We start from the raw sequence: 12394 nt of genomic DNA, 5'->3' as shown, positions 1-12394 counted from the left end.
TGATTTTTCAAGGACTTAGATTTCAGATGGTCATTTGCTGGTATCATGAGTATCATCATTTCACATGTTCTTTTAAGAAATTATTTCCTAAGGAAAATTTAGTTTATACTCTCCCAGAAATTGCTGTAATAAATCTTTAAAATATTGAAGTGCCTATTGCTAAAATACATTCTGGCAAATTTAAACAATTTGAAATCCCAGAGACTAAGAAATATGGTACAATCATATTACCAATCTTGGCTACTATTGAAAGAACATACGTTAGAGAAAACCTTTGAAAGGACTTCATTTGAATATTGACATTAACTTATAGACTGCTGAAATCATAACTTCTATTTTAGGAGGACAGGAGCATTACTTTTATGATTAAAATCAGCAGCTTCAAAGTTTCCTATTGTAAACAAATACAATGTGAAATCATTAGTGTTACTGAGATACTTATCTGTGAAGACATCTTGAACGAGCAAGATAAAGTGAAAAAGTGGCATAACTCCAACTACATGTTCATTGCAATAGATCAGTTTGGTTAGGTACCATGTGCATCTCTTTATTGAAATCTTATTTTTATTGAATACAACTTATCTAACCTAACAAAGATGAGATATTGCAATGGTTTCTGTTATATACTTCACAGGGGCCAGGGAGATAGTTCAAGTGGTAGAGCACATGCCTAGCATGTGTGAATATGAAGCCCTGAGTTTGATCCCCTTATGGTGTGCCAAGAACCATTAGGTATAGCTCTCATAACATCCTGAACACTGGAACACTGAATGGGGTCTTTAGTGAGTAGTCTCGTGTGTGCATGTGTGTGTGTGTATCTATGTGGTAGGTATCACAAAAGCAATTTTTTTACAAAAATTTTCAATAAAAAAAGAAAGCATTTACCATAGCTAATAGTAAGTATATGGTTCAGTCTATAAGTTCTCACTTTGTTCTTATTAAGAAATGTCACATTATCACATATTAAAGAAAGAATAGGTATATGTTTTCTCTATTTACAAAGTTATAACTCCTTCTGACAAAGGAGCATGGTGCTTTATAAGTTATTTTTATGCAGCACCTAAATATTTGGTATTTGAACCACAATGGAACTTAGTGGGTATGTAACACTTCTTAAAGCTTCTCAATTCCAATTAATTTAAAAGAAAATATTTGTGCTGTAGAGTCTTGCTTTGAGGAACTAATTCTATCATTGAAAAGCGAAATAACCTAAACATATTGAGTAGGAAATTCTCCTGAAGTGCTCACTCCTTGGATATTAACTAGGAAATTTTAGCCTCATTGAATATGGCAAAGCTGATCTCAGAAGGGTTAGGCATAAGCCAACTGCAGGTGCACTACTGAAGGGCCACCTGACAAGCTTGAATAATGTTCTGGCACTCCCATATATTTTCCTGGGTTTTTAAAAATTATTTTATTATTTTTTTTTATTTAATTCTTCTTATATTTCTCTCTTCATTATATTTTCTTAGGGAACTTTATTAAGCTCCAGAAACAAGATGAGTAACCAATACCAAGGTCAAATATTTTCAGGTCTAACATTTTTATCCTGCCAAACACAGTAACAAGTGTCACAATGGAGACGTTACTGGGCCCTCTCGAGCAAATCGATGAACAATGGGAGACAGTGACAGTGACATTTTTATCCGTATAAAAATGACCCTTGTGAGGTCTCCCCTGTTCCCTGTCAATTATTTACTTTTTTTCAATTATTTGCTTTTAGTAATAAGTAAACTTGCCTATTTTGCAGAAGCCAGGAAACGTATTCCTAACGCCTACCTGTCCTTCACCAACTATAAGACCAAGATGACTGCCCTCCAGCATGATGACGGAACTATCACATCTTCCAAAAGGGCAATGGAGAAGGTTATCCACAACTTCTACTTGGATATCTTCGACAGCCATGTCCACCTGCCCACATACCAAATTCTGCAGGATGGATATGTCATTCCCAGCACTCTCCCTTCTAAAATCTGACATGCCATTTCATCGGTAAAGAAGCATATAGCATCCAGTTCAGACAAGGAGAGACCTGAACTGCTGAAGAATCTGCTGCCAGTACTCGTCAATACACTGGCTCGGCTCTTCACACACTACCTGTCTAAATGCAAGGTTCTGTCCCAATGGAAAACCAGCAGAACCGTCCTCTTGTACAAGATGAAAGACATCCACAACATCGGCAACTATTGCCTGATCTGCCTGTTGTCCATCATCAACAACTTATTCACTCAAGTCATCCTGAATAGGATTGGCAGAACACTAGACAAAGGACAACCATGCGAGCAACCCGGGTTCTGAAAAGGATTCAGCATGATCAACTATATCCACAATGGTGACCAAGCTCATTGAGGTTTCACAAGAGTTCAAGATATCGCTCTGTCATCAATTTAAAGAAGTTCATCAATTTGTTCATCAATTTGTTCATCAATCAAATTGTTCATCAATTTAAAGAAGGCCTTTGATTCTGTTGAGATGGAAGTGGTCGTTGAAGCCCTAACCAAACAGGGTATTCAAACTCAGTACATCAGGATCCTCCATGAGCTATATTAAGGATTCACCACCAGGATCTCACCATTCTACAAGGAAGTGATCATCAATGTAAAGAGAGGAGTTTGGCAACATAAAGAGAGGTGTTTGACAGGGTGATACCATTTCACTGAAACACTTCAGTGTCACCCTCGAGAACATTATGCGATGACTGGAATGGGAAGGAAGGGGAGAGAAGATAGACGGTTGGCAACTACACCACCTCTGCTTTGCTGATGACATTGTCTAATAACACCAAATATCAGTCAAGCGGCACGAATGCTGGCTGACTTCGACCGTGAGTGCGGAAATGTCGGACTGCAACTAAATCTCACAGAAACAATGTCATGAGAAATGGATTAGTTCCTGACTTTCCATTTTTTCCCTCAACGGAATGAACATCTCCAAGTGCAGCAGTTATGTGTACCTAGGTGGAGAACTCAACATGACAAACAACCTGGCACCTGAACTGTGCAGGAGGAAGAGAGCGGCATGAACACCTGCAAGAACATCAAAGAAGTTGTTAAGAGGATGAAGAACCTCCAGCTCCGGGCACATCTTTTCGACTCTACCATTCTTCCTGCACTAACATATGCCTCAGAGACCTGGGCCCTACGAAAACAGGATGAGAATGCTATTTGGATATCCCAAAGAAGAATTGAAAGAGCTATGCTTGGAATATCATGTTTCATTCAAGTGAGAAGGAATCCGGAATTCTGACCTCCATTGACGAGCAAGAATCAGGGATGCTGTCTCCTTTGCCAAGGCATCAAAAATCAGATGGGCTGGACACGTAATGCAATTTAGAGACAACTTATGGACTAGAGCTGTTACCAACTGGAGTCCACGAGATGTCAAAAGGATGAGTGGCCACCCACCTACAAGATGGTTAGACTTCTTAGTCAAAACCCTGAACCAAAGGTTTGAGGCTCTTCGTGTTTCGGGAGCAAGCAGATGCCATTGGGCTACACTGGCACGCGACAGGGATGAATGGAGACTTTACTGGAGCCGGCTCAAGCAAATTGACAATCAACGGGATGACAAGTGATACAAATTTCCTATTATTGGCATTTTACATACATAGAGTGATTTTCATACACACAGGTTTTTTAAAAACTTTTTTATTAATCAATCACCGTGAGGTACAGTTACAGAGTTATAAACTTTCGTGCTTGCATTCCAGTCACACAATGATCGAGTACCCATTCATCCACCAGTGCCCATTCTCCACCACCAATGATCCCAGTGTCTCTCCCCCCACCCCATTCCCCCCTCCACCAACTCTGCCTCTGTGGCTGTGCATTCCCTTTCAGTCTCTACTTTTGGATGTTGTGGTTTACACAGCATTTTAAAAAACTGATTTTGTTTACTTAACAGGTGTTTAAGTTTCTTCTATATTCTAGTACACATTATATTAGTTTATTACATTACATTAACTACTGTAGTACTTTATTACATTAATTTTTACTACCAAAAATAATGGTTGTACAATACACTACAATTTTTGTCCATTCACTAATGAATTGAGGTACATTTGGGTTGTTTCTACTTTTCAGTTGTCATGCTATTTCATTATTATTTCTACTTTTTAGTTATAATGCTATCAACATTCAAGTATAGAGTTTTGGATAGCCATATGTTTTCAATTTGCTTGACTTTTACCTATGAATATAATTGTGGAGTCATATACCAATTTTGTGTCTTACACATTGTAAAACTATCAGGTATTTTCAAAGGCTGAATTTGAAAATAGTATTTACTAATTTTAATACTACTCTTGAAAATAGAATCTATACAATGGAAAACTAATGCAGCTGCTAGGAAAAATGAAGTCAAGTTATAAATGGATGGACATGGAGAGTACCATGCTAAGTGAAATGAGTCTGAAGAAGAGGAACAGACAGATGATATATATAGATATCATTTATAGGCCTATAGATGATATCACTCTAGGTATAAAGATTATAGAGATCAGAGTATAAGGTTTAGTAAGGCAACCATATTTGAATGGTATTTTAAAAAGCACAATGTGAGACTATTAACCAAGTATAGTAGAAATAAAGGCAGGAGGACTGCCCATGGTTGTAAGTTTGCCACAAGTAGGGAGGTGGGAAGGTGAGAGGGCAGTTAGAATAGAGAAGGACCACTATGGCAATTACAGTTGGGAATGAAAACTCTGTACAAGAATTGAGTGTTGATAGTAGGGAAAGGGTTATACATGATAACTTTTCAGTATGTATGTTACAAACCATTATGCCCAACAGGAAAGAGATAGAGAGATCCGAGAAAGAGAAAGAAAGACAAGGAGAAGGGGAAGGGGAAGGAGAAAAGGAAAAAGAAGGAAGGAGGAGGTGGGGGGAGGGAATGAGAGGAGGAGGAGGAGGAAGAGAGAAGAGGAGGAGGAGGAGGAGGAGGAGGAGGAGGAGGAGGAGGAGGAGGAAGCCTAGTGTCTGCCATGGAGGCTGAGTGAAGGAGCTGGAAGGTGGTAGGGAGGAAACTGGGAACGCTGGTAGTATGAAATGTACACTGTTGAAGGGACATGTGTTGCAATATTGTATGACTGAAACTCAATCATGAATAACTTTAAAACTGTGTATCTCACAGAAATTTCATAAAAAATAATAATTTTTTAGAAGTTTGTGTTAGCAGCTGTAAAGCTGGAAAATCTTTAAAAAGCAGTTAACACCCTTTAATTTTTCTACATACTTGGAACATAAGACATGGGCATTTTCTCCATATTCATTAAGTTGATTGAGCATTCACCATTCTCAGATATCACATTGAGATACCCACAAGCTAAAGTCATACTTCTTATCCTCAATGACTTTAGGACCTAGCAATGAAACTTGTTTCAAAATCCCTTTAATCTCTTTCTATCAATTAAAGAAAGCATCTGTTTTTGTTGTTTTATTTTGGGGGCACATCTAGCAGTGCTCAGGGCTTATTTCTATCTCAGTGCTGAAGGGTCTAGATGTGGTTCAAGATGGAGCTGGTGAGATAGTACAGTAGGTAAGGCACTTGCCTTGAATGTGGCTAACCAAAGTTTGACTTCCAGCACCCCATGTGGTTCGCCAAGCCCACCAGGAGTAAACCCTGAATGCAGAGGCAGGAATTACCACCTGAGCACCCCAGGCTGTGACACCAAAAATAAACAAATAAAAAAAACAAAACAAAACCCGTGATTTCAGGAATCAAACTCAGTTCATCTACATTCAAGGCAAGCACCTCACTATACTATGTCTCTGGAACTTCAACCCATTTGATTCCAGGTAACACATGATCCTCTATCTCAGGTACAGCCCTGAAGGTCCCTAAATTCCACCAGGATGACATACGTAATCACCAGCAAGTGGTCAAGGACCATGACATCCTTAGGTCCTTGCATTGAACCACCAGACTGGTTAGCTGAATATCACTGGGAGGACCCCTCCTTCTCCTGACCATTGCTACAGAGGCTCTTCAAAATGTATCAAAGGAATTTTGTTATAACATTTCAAAGTCAGACACACTCCAGTTGAAAAAAAAATAGTCCATTGGTGACATGGATGCTACCACAAGACGGAGACAGAGTGTTAGCTCACTTTGGCAAATGTTGTCACTTTTTATCATTCCCCCATTTTGTCACATCAAGACTGTGTACTCCTTCCTAGTTACAAATCCAGTCTTATAAAATGAGTTGTCTTCCACCAAATAAGAACACAACACTAGAAATAAACAAGGAGTTAAATGGCTGAAATGACCCAGAAAAATACAAGACACTGAAGATGCGCTGAGAAGTTTCAGACTTCATTTACTCATTGATCATTTGACTATTATTCTGTGCCCAATCTGTGCAAAACACAATTGGTCTCTGCAATTGCACTAGTCATGTGATGAATGTGAATGTTGTCCTATTGAGATCCATAGTCCTCAGCTTCCTCCAGAGGATGAGAGGGATCTGCAGTTCAGCAATTAGCATCTTTCAGCCTTACAGAGAATGATGGCAGGTCTGTAGTAGGTTTAGCAGTGACTTAGCAAGGCTAGGGACTGCCTATAGATGATATTACTCTAGGTACAAAAGATTATAGAGATCAGAGTATAAGGTTTAGAAAGGCAACAATATTTGAATGATTTGTGTGAACCATAAAGTCATTTACAAATAGAAGTTATTTGTCTTATAAGTGCATTTTATTAAGTAGTTTGGGAGGGGGGTTGGAGGGGAGGGTATTTTTCTTTTATTTGTTTGCTTGGAGGTCATACCTCGTGATGCCCAGGGAACATTCCTGGCTCTGCACTCAGGAATTACTCCTGCCAGTGCTCAGGGAACTATAGGGGATGCCGGAGATCAAACTGGGTACTATTTTCCCAATCCCTATAAGATTTTGATTTTAAGGAGCCTGAAGTGCAAACTACTATATTTATTATCAGAAGTAAAGCAAGTCAATAGGCAAATTTTAGTTGGCACTCAAAGATGAAAATAAAAATGTAAACATTCGAGTCACCTATGCATCTGCTTTCTTCCTTCAGTATGTTTTTCCCTAACTTTATTTGTAATCAAGTTGTTTTGCCTCCCTCTCAGACCAAGAATTCTGTCAGTCATGCAAGGCTGTTCAACCACTAAAAAGGCATCCATGAAAGCCCCAAGTTTTAATTCACTCATCAGGGCTCAATTTCTCTGAATACCCCCCATTTTAACTCATTTCTCTATTCTACCAATGCAAGACCCCTTGACTTTATCCCTTAATTTTGTAATAAGTCAGTACTGTGCCTCTTATTACATAGCCTTCTTTGAAAGAGTAATCAGGTTATCTAAGTATTCAGATACTCTCAGTAAGTTTAGGTCATAGACAAACCTATTTTAAGAATTCCATTTTACTCATATGTCTGACTACATATTTGCCCTCATTTTACATACTTTAAAAACTAACCTTTTTGAGGGCAAGTATCCTGTTGCTCCTATATTTTCCAACCCCTGCTTCCCACACCAAAAAAAAAAAAAAACAACGGTGGAGATAGCTCTTTGAATGCTAAGAATTGTGTGGAATTAAGTTAGTAGAATTATAAGCATATAATTGGAAGATGTGTCATCACTTAGATATGTAGTATTTGGGAAAGAAAGAGCAAAGAGAATGTGTTTGAAAGGCAGACTGGAGCTCAGCTGGTTAATCTTCACTGATTTATTAAATCAGTTGTGGGACTGTAGCTCTCAATAGGCTGAAAGCCATACACATCACACAGACCAGTGATTTCCAGGAATGATTACAGTCTTTTAAACTTAGTAGACACAGAATAAGCATTTATTGGACAATAAATTAATGAGTGAAATTAACATTGAGACTTCTGAAACATGAGCCATATCTATCTTTCACAGTCCTTGTCATACACTAGAAAACTAAACTCCTGTCTAGTTAGTGGTTTGTGCTAGGTCTCTTGACCAGAAAAACTACCAGTACAATCCGAAGTCCATGTTCAGTGTTCTTGCTGGCATGTATCTCTTTGAACACTCAGTTCTAAAATGTTCCAGACTTTGTTCTCTTACAACTTACTTTTACTTTTTAAAATTATTAATTAATCTAGGGCCTAAGAGATAGAATACTTGCATGTGGCTGATCTGGGTTTGATCCCCCAAATCCCATATGGTCCTTGAAGCTCCACCAAGAGTGATCTCTGAGTACAGAACCAGGAGTAAACCCTGAGCATAGCTGGGTGTGCCCTCAAAACAGCAACAGCAACAAAATAATCTAATATCTATGAAATCCTACTCTAATAAATTTACATGAGAATTAAAGTCCAGTATTTAATGTGCATTATCACTTCACTTAATCACTTAACTTCCCGTTAGTCGTCGATTTGCTCGAGCGGGCGCCAGTAACGTCTCCATTTGTCCCTGTCGCGTGCTAGTGTAGCCCAATGGCATCTCTTCGCTCCGGGAACATGGAGGGCCTCAAACCGATCGTTCATGATCTTGACAAAGAAGTCTGACCATCTGGTAGGTGGGCGGCCACGCGGTCTCTTGACATCCCGTGGAATCCAATCAGTAACAGCTCTAGTCCAACGGTCGTCTTTAAATCTCATTACGTGACCAGCCCATCTGATTTTCGACACCTTGGCATATGAGACAGCGTCCCTGATCCTTGATCGTCGACGGATGTCAGAACTCCGGAGTCATTCTCTCATTTGAGTGAAACGTGATATTCCAAGCATAGCTCTTTCTATTCTTCTTTGGGAGACCTGAATGGCATTCTCATCTTGTTTGCGTAGGGCCCAGGTCTCTGAGGCACATGTTAATGCAGGAAGAACAGTGGAATCAAAGAGATGTGCCCGGAGCCGGAGGTTCTTCGTCCTCTTAGCTATTTCTTCGACGTTCTTGAAGGCGTTCCAAGCCGCTCTCTTCCTCCTGCGCAGCTCGGGTGCCAGGTCATTTCTCATGTTGACCTCTCGACCTAGGTACACATAGCTGTTGCATTCGGAGATGGTCGTTCCATTGAGAGCGAATGGGGCGTCAGGAACAAGGCTGTTTCCTCATAAACACTGTCTTCGTAAGATTCAGCTGTAGTCCTACCTTTCCACACTCACGGTCAAAGTCGGCCAGCATTTGTGCCGCTTGGCTGATGTTTGGTGTTATTAAAACAATGTCATCAGCAAAGCGGAGGTGGTGTAGTTGCCGACCATCTATCTTCACTCCCATTTCTTCCCATTCCAGTCGTCGCATGATGTTCTCGAGGGTGGCACTGAAGAGTTTCGGTGAAATGGTATCACCCTGCCGCACCCCTCTCTTGACATCAACGATCACTTCTTTGTAGAATGGTGAGATCCTGGTAGTGAATCCACAATACAGCTCACGGAGGATTCTGATGTATTGGGCTTGAATGTGCATTATAGTTAACATATATATGGTCTTATATTAAGCCAAGACTTTATATTGATGGGTGAGGTTGAAGATGGGAACTTAAGGTCTAATTGACATGAAATCTAAGTTACTCTAATTAACATGAAATCTAAGTTACTCTAATTGACATGAAATCTAAGTTACTCTGTAGCAAAGAAATAGAAGGGTTTACCAAGATGAACCTCGGAAACCATATGCTTGTATGACATCAGGGCAACCTTTGGTACAGATTTCAGAATGGTTCAAAAATACAGAATCCTCACAGGGATTCTGCCAGACACTAGCAAAATGTAGATGGGCTTTTCTCAGGCCACTCTGAAGAGTTGAGAAGTACCAGCTCTGCTTTTTCTGCCTGGTTTCATTTGCAAATATTTTCTTGGAAGTCACCTCCTTTTTACGGAGAAGAAAGGGACAAAAGTCAATAACTGGCTGGCTGCTACCTAATGTATTCCAATAAGTGACCCAGAGGACAGCAAATATTTTTTTAAATGGGATTCATGGGAAACTTTCAAAGAAATATTTGGACAATGTCCCAGAAGGCAGATCAACTGGGGATGGCAGGCATCCTGCTGCAGGAGTTAGTGCTTTTACTTCTGAGAAGAGGCTAAAAAGTAGCTTGTTTTCATCTCACCTGTCTCATAAAGAAGGGGGATAATAGAGTTAAGGTAGAGTGGACAGTTAGCAGCTCAGTGAGTAGTGAGAACACGGAGTAACTAGTCATGACTATTTCAGGCTGGGAGCATGATGAAGGAGCAGCACACACAGAAGCTCATAGCTGGCCTTGCACAACACTGTTTGGATTTTTAAGTTAAGCTACCTTATTCCAAACACATGTGCAATACTTACTCATCCTGTCCTCAGAATTCTCACCACTGAGCTCATTCTCAGGACCATTCTTAGCATTTCCCCAGACTCAAGGAAAATTTATGTTAACCTCTGTCACCAGGATATTGAAAAGGTCAGGAAAACATGGTGAAATTTTTGGCCAAAAATAAAGATTCTTTATCGATGACAATATGTTCAATCATACACAGCTGAACCAGCAGGATTCTGGCAAACTTTCTGAGAATGCAAAACCATAAATGAATTCAATCTTTTGTTCTTTCCTTCTGACCTGACATTTAGATAAAATCAACAAACTTTGATCCATAATACCATGACATATTTCAAAGGCAATATTCCAATTTGGAATCTTAGTTAGCCAAACTTCCTCAAACTCAGATTCAGCGTGATTTTCTTACAATGCTATGTGACCACCAATGTCACTACCCCCTCCTTGAAGAGGGTGTCTAAAATATGAATGTACCTTCTCTACCAGAGAGTGTATTTTAAAGATAATAACTTACTATATTTATTCTGGTATTATTCCTCACTTCTATTAGATTCTGCTTTATTTTATGCACTATAGACATTCCATATTTAATGATTTTTTAAAAATGAGTGCTATTATTACATTTTAGGATACATTTACATTTAGAATGGGAAAAGAGCTGTTAGTTCTGAATAATTTTCTATAATCATAAAATTGTTCTTCAGACTTGTAGAAACCTAACTCTTATGGAAGCAGTCACATGTAACACAGCATATCACTTCATTCAGAGAATTTCTTTTTCAAGCTCAACAAATCTGCCTAATCCAGGAGTTAATTGATTACTTCATTTGAGATACAAGATTACCAAATTTCAGTGATCCTTCTATTTCTGTTGTGACTTTGCTTATCATTGAATAGAGGAACTTAGCACATTTGCTGCTCGTAGTCAATTCACTTAGTCTATGAATGTGAAAACTCTACTACCTCTTCTACTAAATGGAGAGCTGTAGAGAGTAGAATATTTTGAACTTCCACTTCTTCTAAATATGCTCACCTTCTCAAATAGACTGGGTGATCTCCAAGGGTGGTGGACTATTTTTTAAATGGCTAATTATGGTGGACGAGACGAGATACTCTCGGTAGCTTGCCAAGCTCTTCGAGAGGGGCGGAGGAATCAAACTTGGGTCGGCCATGTTGGCTGCGTGCAAGGCAAACGTCCTACCTGCTGTGCTATTGCTCCAGATACCGAGAGTATCTTGCCCGCACGGCAGAGCCTGGCAAGCTACCCATGATGTATTCGATATGCCAAACACAGTAACAACAAAGTCTCCAATGGAGACGTTACTGGGCCCGTTTGAGCAAATCGAGGAACAACGGGAGGACAGTGACAGTGAATTATGGTGAAAAACAAGGCAAAGATAGAGAATTTAGTCGAAATCCTCATTTCCTTTTAATGTTTAAAATTTCCTTTCCTCGTAAGGTTATACTTATCACAATCTGTATTAATCCACCTCTTCATTTGTGTACAAGTTGCCCTTGTTTTCTGTGTGTTCTCTGTGTAATATAAAAGCTGCTGAGGTCAGGCATCAGGTCTGATGCTTCTTCGGTATTTAGTACACTGATGGGCATATACAGGCTTAAAGTTGATGATGTGACTTTTAATCACTATTTAAGACTAGATGAATTAGTGAAAACAGTGGTGAGTCTTTTAGAATTGTCTTTTACCAGAATCAATAGATTGAAAAGTCCCTTACACAATTTCAGTACCCCTGCTAATGGCACTCTATATTCTAAGGTTCCATGGGTCCTCCCCCGCTCAAGACTATTATAGAATAGTGAAAAAAACTGGGCAGAAATATAAAAATCAAACAGTATCTGTCTTTCTAATTATAAGCCCTATCTTGGCATGGCAATAATTTCCAGTTACTAAATTTTGTCTCTTCATCCTGGACCTGTATTATAATATATAGAGGTAGTAAACAAAAATTTTCTCTGAGATCAACATATGAGGTTATTTAACTTTCTGTAATGCAATCAGAAACTTAAATTATCAGAAAAACAAGTAGGAACAAATGAAATATGTATTTGTTACTATATATTCAGAGAATTCCAGAAAACATTATCATAAATTCAGGAGTCCTCTTTCTCCAGTGTCTATCATATTGTGTAAAGTTACCATGAAGAGTGAC

The sequence above is a fragment of the Sorex fumeus genome, unplaced genomic scaffold, assembly GCF_029834395.1.
Source record: "Sorex fumeus unplaced genomic scaffold, SorFum_2.1 ptg000047l, whole genome shotgun sequence".
NCBI classification, from domain to species: domain Eukaryota; kingdom Metazoa; phylum Chordata; class Mammalia; order Eulipotyphla; family Soricidae; genus Sorex; species Sorex fumeus.
The sequence above is the reverse complement of the archived record's forward strand: the minus strand, read 5'-3'. Positions refer to the sequence as shown.